Source organism: Aegilops tauschii, chromosome 1, assembly GCF_002575655.3.
Source record: "Aegilops tauschii subsp. strangulata cultivar AL8/78 chromosome 1, Aet v6.0, whole genome shotgun sequence".
NCBI lineage: Eukaryota > Viridiplantae > Streptophyta > Magnoliopsida > Poales > Poaceae > Aegilops > Aegilops tauschii.
In genome coordinates, this window is record NC_053035.3 from 316,978,476 (window position 1) to 316,996,414 (window position 17,939).

A 17,939-nucleotide genomic window follows, 5' to 3' on the forward strand; every position below is an offset into this window, starting at 1 on the left:
TGATTCGCATTCATTACTTTGATAATTTGATATGTGGGTGGACCGGTGCTTGGGTGCTGCCCTTACTTGGACAAGCCTCCCACTTATGATTAACCCCTCTCGCAAGCATCCGCAACTATGAAAGAAGAATTAAGGTAAACCTAACCATAGCATGAAACATATGGATCCAAATCAGCCCCTTACAAAGCAACGCATAAACTAGGGTTTAAGCTTCTGTCACTCTAGCAACCCATCATCTACTTATTACTTCCCAATGCCTTCCAATAGGCTGAAATAATGGTGAAGTGTCATGTAGTTGACGTTCACATAACACCACTAGAGGAAAGACAACATACATCTCATCAAAATATCGAACGAATACCAAATTCACATGATTACTTATAACAAGACTTCTCCCATGTCCTCGGGAACAAACGTAACTACTTACAAAGCATATTCATAATAATAATCAGAGGAGTATTAATTATCATTAAGGATATGAAAATATAATGTTCCACCGGATAAACCAACTAGCATCAACTACAAGGAGTAAGCAACACTACTAGCAACCCACAGGTACCAATTTAAGGTTTTGGAACCAAGATCGAATACAAGAGATGAACTAGGGTTTGAGAGGAGATGGTGCTGGTGAAGATGTTGATGGAGATTGACCCTCCCTTGATGAGAGGATCGATGGTGATGACGATGGCTTCGATTTCCCCCTCCGGGAGGGATGTTTCCCTGGTAGAACAGTTCCGGCGGACGCTAGATTGGTTCTGCCCAAGTTCCGCCTCGAGACGGCGGCGCTTTGTCCCGAAAGCTTCCTTCTATTTTTTTCCAGGGTAAAAGACACCATATAGAAGAAGATGGGCACCGGAGTTCTGCCAGGGGGCCCACAAGGTCGGGGGCGCGCCCAGTGGGTAGGGCGCGCCCTCCACCCTTGTGGCTGGCTGGTGGCCCCCCTCTGGTACTTTCTTCGCCCAATATTTTTTATATATTCCAAAAACTTGCTCCGTGAAGTTTCAGGACTTTTGGAGTTGTGCAGAATAGGTCTATAATATTTGCTCCTTTTCCAATCCAGAATTCCAGCTGCCGGCATTCTCCCTCTTCGTGTAAACCTTGTAAAATTAGACAAAATAGGCATAAGTATTGTGATATAATGTGTAATAATAGCCCATAATGCTATAAATATCAACATAAAAGCATGATGCAAAATGGACGTATCAACTCCCCCAAGCTTAGACCTCGCTTGTCCTCAAGCGAATGCCGATATCGATAAATATGTCCACATGTTTAGAGATAGAGGTGTTGATAGAATTAAATACGGACATGAGGGCATCATGATCATCTTTAGAACATCAACCTATAATGCCATATAGTTTCTTATGCTAAAGTAACAATTCGTTCACAAGGTAAAGTATAAATCAGAAACTTCATTGAAAACTAACAAACTATGATCTCAGTCATTGAAGCAATTGCAATTTATCATAACATCGGAAAGAGTCAATTAGAGCTTTTTAGCAAGTCCACATACTCAACTATCATTTAATCTTTCATAATTGCTACACTCACGTGATACTTATGGGTACAAAGTTTCAATCGGACACAGAGAAAGACATGGGCTTATAGTTTCGCCTCCCAACCTTTTACCTCAAGGGTAATGTCAACAATAATATTTTATGATAACCTACATCCGAGTGGATATATATATCCGGATCTCTCCAACATATAGAGCTTGCCAAAGGAAAAGGTGTAAAAAGTAAAGGTGATGATCACCATGACTCTTGCATAGAAGATAAAAGTAAAAGATAGGCCCTTCGCAGAGGGAACCAGAGGTTGTCATGCGATTTTATGGTTGGATGCACAAAATCTTAATGCAAAAGAACGTCACTTTATATTGCCGCTTGTGATAAAGACCTTTATTATGCAGTCTGTCACTTTTATTTCTTCCATATATATCACAAGTTCGTATAAAGCTTATTTTCTCCACACTAATAGATCATGCATATTTAGAGAGCAATTTTTACTGCTTGCACCGATGACAACTTACTTGAAGGATCTTACTCAATCCATAGGTAGGTATGGTGGACTCTCATGGCAAAACTGGGTTTAGGGATGTTTGGAAGCACAAGTAGTATCTTTACTTGGTGTAAAGAATTTGGCTAGCATGAGAGGGAAAGGCAAGCTCAACATGTTGGATAATCCATGACAATATAACTTCTATTCGGATATAAGAAAACATAACCTATTATGTTGTCTTCCTGGTCCAACATCAACTTTTTAGCATGTCATATTTTAATGAGTGCTCACAATTACAAAAGATGTCCAAGATAGTATATTTATATGTGAAGCCTCTCTTTCTTTATTACTTCCTATTAATTGCAACAATGACCAAAACTATGTTTTTCAACTCTCAACAACTTTTATTCATCATACTCTTTATATGTGAAGTCATTACTCTCCATAAGATCAATATATGATCTTTATATTTCTTTCTTTTATTTAATTCCCTCAAGATCATAGCAAGAAAGCAAAGCCCTCAACTCAAAAACTACTCTTTGTTATATATCTCACAGACTCGATTAGATAGATAGAGATCAAAACAAAACTCAAAGCTAGATCATACTAAAAACTTTATTCTACTAGATCAAGATATAACCAAAAGGATCGAACTATGAAAAACAATAAAGATAAAGGTGTGATGGTGATATGATACCGGGACACCTCCCCCAAGCTTGGCAGTTGCCAAGGGGAGTGCCCATACCCATGTGTTTATGTCTCTTTCTTCGGGGGTGGTGATGATGGAGTTGTTGATGAAGCAGGTTTGTCGTCCATCTTCCAAGGCATAGGCTCACGATCATAGAAAGATGAGCGGGTCTCCGGGATCCTCGAATCTGCAGCCAAACTCATCCTCTTGAATCTATATTCATACTCACATTTTTGGTTTTGCAGGTCATAGATCTGGGCTTGGAGGTGCTTGATTTTCTCATGAAGCCTGAAGATGGCCTCCTCAATGCTCCTAGGGTCCAGCTTGTGCTTGTTTGTGAACTCCGCAATCATCATGTAGTTGGTGTTGAGTCCACGTTCCACCATCCCTTGACACTTGAAAACTTGCTGCTCCATTGTTTCGAGTCTTGCCTCCACGCTTCCGGTCTTCTTCGGTCCCTCCACATCGCGGATGTACAACACCCCCTCATGCATCTCAATGGCTTGAGGGTGTCTTAGCACCTCCGGAAGGTAGGGGTTGATGACCTTCTTGAAAAACTTGTCCTTGGGGGCACTTGGAGATGTCATGGTGACCTGGATCTTTCAAAAAAATAGCTCGAAACAAAAACAGGAGATATTGTCGTGGTACGGTGGTCAAAACCTTCGGGAGATTATATAATGAATTTTTACCGACCATAAGAAGTATCGTGCAAGAAAACAGAGTCTGAAGGGCACATGAGGTGGCCACAAGGTCGGGGGCGCGCCCTCCACCCTTGTGGTGGCCTCGTGTCTCTTTCGAACTACTTTTAATTATCCTGATTTTTTAAATATTCCAAAAAGGAGAGAATTTATCATTGGAAACGTTTTGGAGTTGGTTTACTTACCATGCCACATACCTATTCCTTTTCGGAGTCTAAAGCGTTCTGGAAAGTGTCCCTTATGTACTCCTCCGGTGTTACGGTGTCAATTATATTGGTCTCAACATTTATGGGAGTACCTACGATATACTCCCTCTGTTCCTTTATCTAAGGTGTATTATTTTTGACACGGTGACCAAGACACACAATTATAGACGTGTTAGGACAAAATTACCCTTAGCAAATTTATTGGTTAGTGGCAAGTAAATCATTTAGTCCAGGAAAGTAAAAGATACATGCAATCAACACAGAGATAGTTTCCTTCTTTTGCTACAAGGAGAGATATAGACAATCATGAGAGAAATACTTTCCTTTTTCTAGAGGGCTAACAAGGGAATTATGAGGAATTAGAAGAAATGCACCTTACATTCTGGAATTTTATCAAAAAACAAATACACCTTATATAAAGGAACGGAGGGAGTAATGTTTGATTCTTTGACTGTTTACCACCTTCGGATTTGTGCCTTCGGCGTTGTTGATTTTTATGGCACTGGAACGATAGACCTCCTCAATGATGTAAGGGCCTTCCCATTTAGAGAGAAGTTTTCCTGCAAAAAATCTTAAACGAGAGTTGTATAGCAAAACATGACCACCTACATTAAACTCACGCTTTTGTATCCTTTTGTCATGCCATCTTTTAACTTTTTCTTTAAACAACTTGGCATTCTCATAGGCTTGGGTTCTCCATTCATCAAGTGAGCTTATGTCAAATAACCTCTTCTCACCGGCAAGTTTGAAATCATAGTTGAGCTCTTTAATAGCCCAATATGCCTTATGTTCTAGTTCAAGAGGTAAATGACATGCTTTTCCATATACCCTTTTATATGGAGACATACCCATAGGATTCTTATAAGCAGTTCTATAAGCCCATAATGCATCATCAAGTTTCTTAGACCAATTATTCCTAGATCTATTAACAGTCTTTTGTAAAATTAATTTAACCTCTCTATTGCTCAATTCTACTTGACCACTAGACCGAGGATGATAAGGAGATGCAATTCTATGGTTGACATCATATTTAGCAAGCATTTTGCGGAAAGCAACATGAATAAAATGTGAACCACCATCAGTCATTAAATATCTAGGGACTCCAAACCTCGGGAAAAATAATTTATTTAAGCATCTTAATAGAAGTGTTATGATCAGCACTACTAGTTGGAATAGCTTCTACCCACTTAGTAAGGTAATCAACAACAACTAAAATATGTGTATACCCATTAGAGGAAGGAAAAGGTCCCATATAATCAAAGCCCCACACATCAAATGGTTCAATAACAAGTGAATAATTCATAGGAATTTCCTGACGTCTACTAATATTGCCAATTCTCTGGCACTCATCACAAGATAAGACAAACTTACAGGCATCCTTAAAGAGAGTGGGCCAATAGAATCCGGATTGCAATACCTTATGTGCTGTTCTATCTCCAGCGTGGTGCCCTCCGTAGGACTCGGAGTGGCACTTGCGTAGGATCTGTTCCTGTTCATGCTCAGGTACACAACGTCTAATAACACCATCTACTCCTTCTTTATAAAGGTGTGGATCATCCCAAAAGTAATGTCTTAAATCATAGAAAAACTTTTTCTTTTGCTGGTATGTGAAACTAGGTGGTACAAATTTAGCAACAACATAGTTAGCATAATCAGCATACCATGGAGTATTACGAGAAGCATTTATGACATTTAATTGCTCATCAGGAAAGCTATCATCAATAGGTGGTGGGTCATCAAGAACATTTTCTAACCTAGACAAGTTGTCTGCAATGGGGTTCTCAGCTCCCTTTCTATCAATAATATGCAAATCAAATTCTTGCAGCAGGAGAACCCATCTAATAAGTCTAGGTTTAGCATCTTTCTTTTCCATAAGATATTTAATAGCAGCATGATCAGTGTGAACAATTACTTTAGAATCAACAATATAAGGTCTGAACTTATCACAAGCAAATACAACTGCTAAAAACTCTTTTTCAGTAGTAGCATAATTTTTCTGGGCACTGTCTAGAGTTTTACCAGCATACTGAATAACATTTAATTTCTTATCAACTCTTTGTCTTATAGTAGCACCAACACCATAGCCACTAGCATCACACATAATTTCAAAGGGTAGGTTCCAATCAGGTGGCTGAACAATAGGAGCAGAAATCAAGGCTTTCTTAAGTATTTCAAATGCTTCTACACAATCATCATAAAAAACAAAAGGAACATCTTTTTGTAAGAGATTAGTGAGAGGCCTAGAAATTTTAGAGAAGTCTTTAATAAACCTCCTATAGAAACCAGCATGGCCTAGGAAACTTCTTATACCTTTAATATCTTTAGGACACGACATATTTCAATAGCATCTACTTTAGCTTTATCAACTTCAATACCTCTTTTAGAAATTTTATGCCCAAGAAAATACCTTCATCTCTACTCCTAATGTCTCAGTTGGTAGTCTCCGTTCCAGGTTTATTTTCGTCCCACCTCACCTGGTTTTTTTTGGTACCTCCTCCCTCCTCAGGCTGACCCGCCACTAGCCGAAAAAACCACGTACCGAGTCCTCCACCAGCCTCCGCGCTCTTCAGGACGAAGAAAAAATCTACCACGATTAACCAGCGATAAAAAACCTACGAAAAATAACCAGCGAAAAAAAAACCCGGACGTACGAGCGAAGTCGCATGCCCTCGAGCGAGAACGACTCGCACGCTAGACTCCCTGCCCTCGTTCGTCGCCGCCTTCATCCCTTCGCCTCCGCCGCCCTTCATCCCTTCGCCGCCGCACTCGGTCTCACATCAAAGGCGCCCCACTCGCGGGAGAGGATGAGCTGATCTCCATGGCCAGATGAGGGAGGAATACGGGTGACGGGATGGATTTGGATCTCAAGGCGGGGAGGCCAACGTAGCCGCCCCTAGCGCGTCGAGCGAAAGCGAAGGATTTGGATCTCATGGATTTGGCTGCGTCGACCAGCAGAGGACCGCCGCCGGCTCAGCTCCTCCACCACAAAGCAACCTCCTTCCACCCCATAGCCGCCGCCCAAAACCCTAGCAATCGAGCCCCACCCATGGCGCCCTAGGTCAGATCCCCTTCCTTCTTCTTCTTCCTCTGGTTTTCTTCCTTGTTCCTGTGATGCGTGAGTGAGTGAGTGATGTGCAGGCGGCTTCTTCTTCCTCTGACCCCTGCGTGTCTCTCTCTCTTCACTTGTCTCTAGGTGGTACAGCGGCCAGAGGAGAGGAGAGGAGAGGAGGTGGAGCAGCCATCGCCTGGACGTGAGGTGAGCTTCCCCCATCCAATCTTATCTACCCCCACCACCAGGTGGCTCACAATATCTATCACCTACAGCAGCATCTTGTGCATGCATCCATTGAGGATGTGAGGTGCACACCACATTTTGGTTCAGTTTTTCCCTTCTTTATTATAATTATGCCAAGGACATCTTATGCCTTACAGTAGTATTCAGATTCTCAAGTTTGTTTATTTATTTTTAGTGCAATACTGCTCTCCTGTCTGCAGGAGATTGGAGGAAAAAATATCAGAAATCGGAAACATGACGTTTTGGATCAGTTCTGGATCATTTTCTTTTCTGGTTCAGTTTATATAAGTGTTTGTTGTTTTATGTTGCTGCTAGCCATCAGAAAACGAGTTCACAGTAGGTTTCCATCCTTACAATTCATTTTGTGTTGCTCTGAACTGAAAAAATAGAGGGGATATTGTTGTGCCTAGCGTGAAGTTCACAGTAGGTTTGGCATCAATCGAGCAAACTTTGTTATAGTTTTTAGTGGATGCTGTATGTATTACATTTTTGCTTTTTCTAAAACCACATGTATCCAATAATCTGATTGCTTTTCTTTGTATGAGCACCAGTTTCTGAGCTTTCCCTCCACTATTTTTTTCCTCTCTCTCTCTCTATTTCTCTCTCTCTCTCACTCAATCTCAACTTGGCAAGCGATGGCAGCGGTGAATGGGCAGCCGGGCGTCGAGCAGGATCATGGGGGAGCAGGGGAGGCCAGAGGCTGCTCACCATATACATCGCCATCCATAGCCGCCCTTGTCCGCCAAGAAGCTGAGGAGGGAGGCTGACCTCCAGTGACCACTCTGCACCGCTCTGGACGACACCCTCCCCCACCAGGTTCATCCTCCTAATTCGTTTTAATCATCCCAAATTTTTTTGTCTTACCACAGTTAAGAAATACGATTCATGTTTGCTATTGCATTTGGAGCTCCATCCTTACAACTTATGGATAATATGAATACATCAAGGTGTTTTGGTTCTCCCCATTCTGTATGTTCGCAATGGAGTGTATATATTGTTGATTTATGTCATGGTGATTGAATTTGATTGCAGAGAGAAAGTGCAAAAGCTATGGGCAATCCTATATGACTGGCGCCATCAGTAAGGATTTATTTAAAGCTAGCTTACTTTTGGGTCTAAGCCAAGTTTATTTCTTTCGCAGATTTATTCACCTTATTGGGACGTTGGGGTTAATATATATACATCAACTTTGAGCATCAGCAACGCATGAAGCTTGCTTCTGAGGCTACAACATACTTTGCAATCCCCCTGTGAAACATACTTTTGTCACTATGCACATATGGTTATTTGAACGAATTGATTTCGATTAGACTATCTTTTTCCTAATTACTTGTTATATGATGTTCTTTACTATTCAGAGGTTATTGAAGGGAGATGGGGCTCTTCTGGCCCCTTTGGTGCAAAAGCACAAGCAACAGCATCTACAGCTGACCACTCATAGCCTAGGATGTCCTGCAGATTTGATCTATTTTGGATAGAGTACATGGAATCAAACCACAGGTAATCAATTTGCTATATTCACGTGATTAGCTATAAGGAATTTATTACCTCTGTTTTATTTGCAGGATACCCAAGCAGTGCGTACAAATTGTAGTGGTGCTTGTAGCTTATCATCAATCTGCCATTATTATTTGTATGTATGTGTTCAAAACGACCACCTAGAGATTCTTGATTCGCTCCTGGCTGCACCGTTGGGTTTCTCGCGGCTTTGTTTCGTTTGAGTTCTATTGTTCAAAACTGAATTTGTTGATGCTTAGAGTTTGGACTGGTCCGTTTGATACGTCTGCACTCGTGATGCGGAACATTTTCCAACATAGTGTGGGTTTAGAAGTGAGGAAAACAATTGGCTTGCAGGGTTCAGGCTACTTTCTTGTGCTTGTTTTGCCTTGTGATTACTTGAAACTGCAACCTGCAGGTTGAATGGGCGCTTTATATTTTAGGGCGGAAGACTGAAGCAAAGAAACTGCGGCTCTTTAGTATATCTTCAGATTTGCGGCTCTTTGAGCTGTGGTACATTTGATTCGAGACCCGGATGAGGTCGGTTAAATTAGGATTAAAGTCCGCACAATAACTAGGAACACTGAACAAGCAAGGCTATTCAGATGAAGTCTGCACTTAATACTATAGGTTTCTTTTTGGGCTCTTGTACAGCTTCGCTAGCATCATGAATTAATTGTGGGATATGATGCACAACAGTAGCTTCTTCTGTTTATTTTAGAAATCTTAGTTTATAGGTTTCCTTTTCGTCTCTTGTACTAATGTTCAGGGTAATGGAAATCTTGTATGATAATCTGCACATAGTTGATACTAACAACAGAATGATGACATGTTTGTTTTTGGGCATAAAGTTATGTGTTGATCCTCTTGCATTTGGATTCCAGTCTTACCCTGACTATGCGGAGATGCTATTCTAGGTTGGTTTTACGTTTCTTATTGGAAGAGTGAGATGCCCAGGACAGAATCCAGTTTGTATCAACGCCTCATTGGTAAGCACGCTCAGGTTTAATGTTACTGCAATTTCCTCCCTAATTTCAGCCCTAGGAACTATACCAGATCATCATAAGGGTTTGTGAACTCGCACCTGGTCTTGATGCTATTTTTGCTGCATGGTAGTCGTTATTTTCTTATGTCTTGCCTGATGACCTCTTAAGTTCCTATTTTATTTTATTTCTCTTAAGAGTGGTGTCTCTTGCAGAATAGAATCATGTAGATTCTGCTGCATACAAGCTTTATAAAGAAATAGTTTTAAGGGAGGACTTCAAAGAGTATTTTGCCAAATTTGGTAAAGTGCGGGTAAATTGATTTTTGGTTGTCCTTTTTCTTTACAATTGGTTCTCATACTATTACTTGCAATGTTTGTTTACATACTATCCACCACCGTCTTCGCCCCATCTTAGCTTCTCCTCATCTCCACTCTCTCTCGTCGGCTAGGGATGGAGGGCAGTCAGCATCCACCTCGAGGCAGAGGGGTGGGCAGAAGGACGGTCGGTGTTCAACTCTCTACGGTTCAAAACCAAGTCCATCCAAACCTCAAAGTATAAAGAAGGCGCCTAGACACTCGATGGGTGGTGTAAACCATAGGGTGTCCATTGGTGGAGCCATGATGCAAGCATCCAAAACAGACATATTGTATACGAAGAATGTTCATGCTGCCAAGAGAAGTGAAGACATTGCCCATTTGTCCCCTGGTAAGCATCTATCAAGTTTGAGAGCTATTTGTTGTGCTACATATATATCTTTGCTACAAGTCTCGAGATTTACGTGGGTGGAGTATCAGAAAATTAGGGAACCAGTTTCTGACATAAACTCTCTGTAAAACACTGTATATTCAATATTCAGACATAGAAGCCTTGCTGTGGTAGAGATCACATCAATTAGAGATAAGGGAACTTCTTAATCATGCTTTAATTTCTTAAACAAACAAGTTTTCTTTTCTAATTTATATCCAACCATATTTAGTGGGTTTTAACTATAGTTAATTTCTGACAACCAGGCTGGTGTTACACTTTTGTTCATAATAGAAAAGGTTGTTGCTACATTTGCATCCAATCCAACAATGAATTAAAAAGCGTGCATGTTATTTGGTTATTGGCCTTTGTAATTAAAAGAATCATGTTTATGCATTTAAGAAAAGGATATGTGCATGGTACTGAACAATGAGAAAAACACTGTCGACCATATCTCAAATCAAGTTATTTGGTGTATTTTAGGGTGGGCGTGTAACTAGAGAACAAAACACTATGGCGGCAAATGAGACTATCGAACCGAACTGATTGTACTGAAAACTAGGACCTAAACTTGTGCTGCTGGCCAACCTTTTCTTCAGGGAATGCCAAGATATTCGCCAAACAAAGCCATAGGATGGTATGTTCAAACATACACCTTTTACTCATCATGACATGATATTTTATTCTGTTGTGCCCTTACTCCTTTTCTATCTCCCGACAATACTTTCAGGTGCTATACATAGAGGACAACCTATCAGGTGAGAATCGATTCGTGGCTCTTTCTCTTTTTTGAACTGGTCGTTATGTGGTTCTTGGGGACTCGCACTCTGTTTTGTTTCTTTTTTTACCTCCTATTTATGGGCTCCCTTCTGTTAGGGAGTCCACTAATGACCAGATGGGTATCTTGTCGCTCATCTACAGCAAGTCGGGCTCCAGTGTGTTTGGGTCAGCGTCCACGGAGGAGCAGATAACTGACGACATTTACGCTGCCGGGCTCACTATCCTCATCACACGTGACCACAACCCACCCAACCGACTGTAATTCTTTGTTCTTACATTTCATTGCAAACCTCATGGTTGACTGCACATCTTGGTTGTGTCATGTGATGGGAACATATTTTGGGTATTTGTTTTGTCATATGATGATGATTTCTTTCCAACAAGTAGTCACACTAATTAAATTCACAAATTTGTTGGACAAGTCAACTTTGTAGATTCATAGTGTATGATTAAAGTTGGCATTAGACAAACAAAGAATGTGATCTGCCTCTCTAAATTTCCTCTAATTCTAATGTGGCACCAAATCGAGACGGAGCTGATGTGCAATTAGCTTGTTTTTTTAAGTGTGCAGCGACTTCTAGCGCTTGATTAAAATGGTCATTTGCTATTCATCATTTATTTTCTATTTAAATCTTATTATATCTAATCAGCCCACTATTTCTTTTTTCAAGATTCTATAGTTAACCCAAACTTGTTTGGGACTAAAGGCTTTGTTGTTGTTGTCTATAGTTAACACAAAATCCAATCTTAGAGTTAGCAATATAGTATACACTACCAGTCTGATACAAGCTTTATGGTAGCTTGTAAGAGCGGGGATATGTGAGCATATACCGAGCCATTCAATTATGTTACTGAAATCATTCCAAGAAAATATGCAGATTTTTAAAACATGTAAAAAGAGAAGAGAGTTGTTAATAATGATTTATAGGAAATTGGATTGGGTAGTGCCGCTAGCTCGGATGGCGCCACTGAATTAATGACACTAATGCAGAGGATTGAAGTAAAATTGCAGAGATTAGAACTTGGTCTCGCCAAAGCCCCTTAAGTGATAAGGGAGACAACCAGCATAGACAACCGACAACCACTAACCGACAACGATAATGTGCTTGTTGGATCGGTGTATTGGAATGGCTATGCATTTTAGTAGTATGTAAAATCCTTTTGCATCTATATACTTTACCATTAGGGCGCGAAACTACTAAAGGGTAGTATTGGAAAGATGCATCTGACTAGCTTATTATGGGAGAGAACACAACTACAACGTCACTGAATCTGATATATGTTTCCTCATTTTGTAGGTTACAATGGTCGTGGAGCTTCTTGGATTAAACTTGCAAAGAGTAGTACTGGAAAGCTTCATTTTCGTACGATGCTCTGGTATTTCTGAGTAGAAGAAAGCAAAGCCAACAAGGGTCGTTAGAAATTATTAGTACTCTACAAAATTTGTAACACATCATATTAATTGGGAACTCAAATCTTGGTTGCAAAAATTAGATCTGTGCTATAAATGCAGGCAATACAAAAGGTAGGAAGACCATACGAAGACCAATACAAAAAGGAGGATGCATGAGCTTCAGATCTGATTGAATTTAGTCAGAAGATGGAGACTTGAAGGAGGAATTAGTGGAGAATGGGAAGGTGGATAGAACATGGGAACAAATCAAATACGTGTAGGTATGACATGGTGCTTTTTTTAACTCTTGCGTATGTCAATATTTTTCTACAGTTACATATATACAACTGAATCACAAAGGATTTTTTTTGATTAGGTACACCATAGAATAGTCTCACATCTTGGTTTATTTATTACCCTGTTTAAATATCGACCAACATGCTTGTCAAATTTATAATTTGTTATTTGCTTGCCTCAAGGCAATATTCTCCCAAGATATATATATATATATATATATATATATATATATATATAGGGTCGCGCTATTCGTCACCCTGGGTGAGGAATAGTTATTCTTCACCCCCTCTCTATTTTGACATCAATGCACCGTATTTTTACATTTTGTAAATTTTGTCTTATTTCATACATAAAAAAAGAACGTAAGAAAATATGTACTCGCCGTAAAAAATATTTTATGTTACATAAAATTACAAATGTAAAAACATATTGTAAAACATACATAAAATGTGATTTTTCTGATCTTATAACTTTTTTTAGACCAAATTTTACATATTGAATTAATGTGCATGTAACTATTTATATTCTAAACGTAATTTATTTAGGAAGCGATCGTAAGATTACCTCGGGTGAAGAATAACTTATTCTGCATCCTGGGTGATGAATAGTAACACTATATATATGTGTGTGTGTGTGTGTGTGTACACATATACATATACACACATATGTGCATGCGTGCGACAAAAACACTCCCATACCTGAGGTCTCAGTTAATGTTAATGTACTGCTGTTGAATTCTTCTGTCACTTTTGATACAAAGCTATAGCTAGCTATACTTTCATTTGCCAAGAAGATAAAATTGGTTATATACAGTGATTTAGTTACTTTCAGATTTCGGTTTTTTTTAGAAGTGCTCCACAAATATCAACGAAAGGAGCTTGTATTTGAGGTAATAGTCTAGGAAGTTTCCGTGTCAACGAAAAATAGTACTACACGTGTGAATAAAGGGCACCTATGACATACAAAGTACTGCAATAAAATTGGAGGGCTGGGGAAGTGTTGGACTGGAGCTTCGCCCCCATGCGGTATGCTCTATCCAAGTATGTGCTCCTGTTTGCCACATCTACATATTGGATGAAACCTGCGTGCTAATTGCGAATTATGTGCAAGTCAGTATTGAACGCTCTGTATTTCCAGAGAAGTAAGTTTCAACAGTTTCCACGACATTTCATGTCTGTTCCATGCAGTAGTGTACGTGGGAATTATATTGATGATTTCATTTTACCTTCATATCTGCTGAATTTTCTTACCAAACACAAAAGCTTTGTGAGGTGTTGATAGAAGTGAACATAATTCATGATACAATCCTAATACTCTGAAAATATTTTTATGGTTCAGTATTCCTATGAGGGGAGTGAGTGGAGACAGAAATGAGTGCATGTGGAGCAGCTGCTGCCTATGAGGCGAGTGAGTGGAGACGGCCAGATCTATGCGGCGGAGGGGCTATAGAAGCTTGAACGAAAGATTTGTCGCCAGCATCGGAGCAATTTATTGGGCAGATCGACACTAAATCTCCTGCATGGACGTGAAGGCATGTCTTTATTAAGTTCAATCTTTGAAAACTTGGCATGTGACGCTGTGTAAAAATAGAAGATGCTAGAAAATTGTCTCTGGCCAATTTCGTATGTAGCCGTGAGCATTGCTAATTTCTGTCAACATGAACGATATTTGGTCTGTTTATATAGCTACCATGTGCTGAACAAATTGTCTGATTAATGTAATACTCCTGAATAGATTGGTGTGCGTGCCATGTCATTTGGTCTGCATTACACTAACAGAATCATTTTGTCAATGGCTGGTCCATTAATACTCTTTCAAAATTTTGTCTTGACTGCAACATTGTAGTTTTTTTTGGTATGTATAATAAGCATAGGTGTCAATTTTGGAGCAGATGATAGATTGTTGGTTGTAGTGATCTGATATTTTCATGACTATTCATATCAATGATTATGCTTGCCCCATGAGAAACACACGAAGAACAAAAGATTGTGAGATAGGGAGGGGAAGGGAAAGATGACGAGGAGATGTATTTATCTACCGCATCACAAGCACGCAATATCATTGCATGTTGTCTATCACTCCCATATCACATGGCATTTCTCTTTGTATATACATTTTTAGTAGCATATATTTTGTTAGCCCGTGGCAACGCACGGGCATCCTACTAGTTAACCATAAAGTGGCACTTCTCCCAATTCAAGACAAGATTAGTTTATTCACATCTCTGCAAAACTCGGTCAAGGTTGCTTAAGAAATCATCAAAAGAAGTTCCGTAAACGGAGAAATCATCCATGAAAACCTGAACAATCTTTTCACAAAAGTCAGAGAATATAGCAGTCATACATCTTTGAAAGGTAGCAGGTGCATTGCATAAACCCAAAGGCATACGTCTATAAGCAAATGTACTGAAAGGGCAAGTAAAGGTGGTTTTCTCTTGATCCTCTTTTGACACAGGTATTTGAGAGAAACTGGAATAACCATCTAGAAAGAAAAATGAGTATGTTTGGATAATCTTTAATTTCTAGCATTTGATCAATAAAAGGTAGAGGGTAATGATCTTTTCTAGTAGCTTTATTCAATTTGCGAAAGTCAATTACCATTCTATATGCTGTAACAATTCTTTGAGGAATTAATTCATTCTTACCATTAGGAACAACAGTAATACCTACTTTCTTAGGGACACAATGAACAGGGCTTACCCATTGACTATCAGCAATAGGATAAATTATACCTGCCTCCAGAAGCTTTAGTATTTCATTCCTTACCACTTCTTTCATCTTAGGATTTAACCGTCGTTGATGATCAACAACTGGTTTAGCATCTTTCTCAATTTAATTTTTTGCTGACATAGAGTGGGATCACTAATGCCCTTAAGATCATCAAGAGTATATCCAATAGCGGCACAGTGCTTCTTCAGAGTTTTTAATATTTCTTTTCTTCATGCTCTGAAAGGTTAGCACTAATAATAACAGGATATATCTTCTTTTCATCTAGATAAGCATATTTCAAAGTATCAGGTAATTGTTTAAGCTCAAACACGGGATCACCCTTGGGTGGAGGAGGATCCCCGAGGATGTCAACATGAAAATTGTGTTCCAAAATAGGCCCTTGATTAAAGAATACTTCATCTATTTCCCTTCTTTCATTCATAAACATATCATTTTAATGGTCTAGCAAATATTGTTCTAAAGGATCATTAGGAGGCACGGCAATAGAAGCAAGACCAATAATTTCATCTTTACTAGGAAATTATTTATCATGAGGTTGTCTATGAAATTTAGAGAAATTAAAATCATGAGACATATCTCCTAAACCAACAGTAACACTATCTTTCTCCCGGTCTATCTTAGCATTAACGGTATTCAAGAAAGGTCTACCAAATATAATGGGGCAAAATTTATCTTGTGGGGAAGCGAGAACAAGAAAATCAGTAGGATATTCTATCTTCCCGCACAAGACTTCAACATCTCTAACAATCCCAATTGGTGATATAGTATCTCTATTGGCAAGCTTAATAGTAACATCAATATCTTCTATCTCAAAAGGTGCAATGTCATTCATAATTTCTTTATATAAGGTATAAGGAATTACACTCACACTAGCACCCACATCACATAAGCCATGATAACAATGATCTCCTATTTTAACAGAAACAATAGGCATGCCAACAACAGGTCTATGTTTATCTTTAGTATCAGGTTTAGCAATTCTAGCAGCTTCATCACAGAAATAAATAACATGCCCATCAATATTATCAACCAAGAGATCTTTAACCATAGCAATACTAGGTTCAACTTTAATTTGCTCAGAGGGTTTGGGTGTTCTAATATTACTTTTGTTGACCACAATTGAAGCTTTAGCGTGATCCTTTATTTTGACAGGGAATGGTGGCTTCCCAATATAAGCAGTAGGAACAATAGGATCAACATTATAAGTAATAGTTTCTTCTTCAAATTTAGTAGATTCAACTACTTTAACTTCAATGGGAGGATGATATTTAAACCACTTCTCCTTAGGGAGATCAACATGAGTAGCAAATGATTCAGAGAAAGAAGCTACTATCTCAGAGTCAAGTCCATATTTAGTGCTAAAATCGCGAAAAGCATCGGTATCCATAAAAGATTTAGCACAATCAAACTTAAGGTTTATACCTGGCTCTTTACCTTTGTCGAGTTCCCAATCTTCAGAGTTGCGTTTAATTCTTTCCAATAAATCCCATTTGAATTCAATATCCTTCTTCATATAGGAACCAGTACAAAAAGTATCGAGCATGGATCTATCATTATGAGAAAGCCGAGCATAAATTTTTTGAATAATAATTTCTCTTGAGAGCTCATGATTGGGGCATGAAGATAACATTGACTTAAGCCTCCCCAAGCTTGAGCGATACTTTCTCCTTCATGAGGCCAGAAATTATATATATAATTCCGATCACGAGAACCAAATGCATAGGATAAAACTTCTGATGAAATTCCAATTTCAATCGGTTGTAGTTCTACTACCTCTTGAGCATGCGTTGGTTTTCCCTTGAAGAGGAAAGGGTGATGCAGCAAAGTAGCGCAAGTATTTCCCTCAGTTTTTGAGAACCGAGGTATACATCCAGTAGGAGACTACACGCAAGTCGCCTAGTACCTGCACAAACAATCAAGAACCTTGCAACCAACGCGATAAAGGGGTTGCCAATCCCTTCACGGCCACTTGCAAAAGTGAGATCTGATAAAGATAATAAGATAAATATTTTTGGTATTTTTGTTGTATAGATTGGAAAGTAAAGATTGCAAAATAAACGGCGACAGAAATAGCTAGTTGACGGGAAACTAATATGATGTAAAATAGACCCGGGGGCCATAGGTTTCACTAGTGGCTTCTCTCATGATAGCATATATTACGGTGGGTGAACAAATTACTGCCGAGCAATTAATAGAAAAACACATAGTTATGACAATATCTAGGCATGATCATGAACATAGGCATCACGTCCGTGTCAAGTAGACTGAAATGATTCTGCATCTACTACTATTACTCCACACATCGACCGCTATCCAGCATGCATCTAGAGTATTAAGTTCATAAGAACAGAGTAACGCATTAAGCAAGATGACATGATGTAGAGGGATAAACTCAAGCAATATGATATAAACCCCCTCTTTTTATCCTCGATGGCAACAATAGAATACGTGCCTTGCTGCCCCTGCTATCATTGGGAAAGGACACCGCAAGATTGAACCCAAAGCTAAGCACTTCTCCCATTGCAAGAAAGATCAATCTAGTAGGCCAAACTAAATCAATAATTCGAAGAGACTTGCAAAGATATCAAATCATGCATATATGAATTCCGAGAAGAATCAAATATTTTT

At 39.2% G+C, this 17,939-nt stretch overlaps 1 long non-coding RNA gene across 15 annotated transcripts; it reads left to right on the forward strand.

Annotated features, from left to right (window-relative positions):
• The first annotated feature begins 6,239 nt into the window (after positions 1–6,239).
• On the forward strand, positions 6,240–14,402 carry LOC109771381 (uncharacterized). Of its 15 annotated transcripts, none has more exons than XR_012182436.1 (15): positions 6,240–6,648; positions 6,784–6,846; positions 7,528–7,701; positions 7,918–7,965; positions 8,244–8,385; positions 8,451–8,522; positions 9,300–9,371; positions 9,581–9,678; positions 9,817–10,073; positions 10,596–10,749; positions 10,843–10,870; positions 10,989–11,150; positions 12,191–12,256; positions 12,406–12,566; positions 13,921–14,402. It is a non-coding gene; the product is annotated as an uncharacterized lncRNA (long non-coding RNA). The 15 variants fall into 15 exon arrangements; XR_012182437.1 differs by lacking the exon at positions 8,451–8,522 and adding an exon at positions 8,801–8,922; XR_012182442.1 differs by lacking the exon at positions 8,451–8,522 and adding an exon at positions 8,801–8,922 and having other exon boundaries at positions 9,581–9,667; positions 13,921–14,064.
• The last annotated feature ends 3,537 nt before the right edge of the window (positions 14,403–17,939 follow it).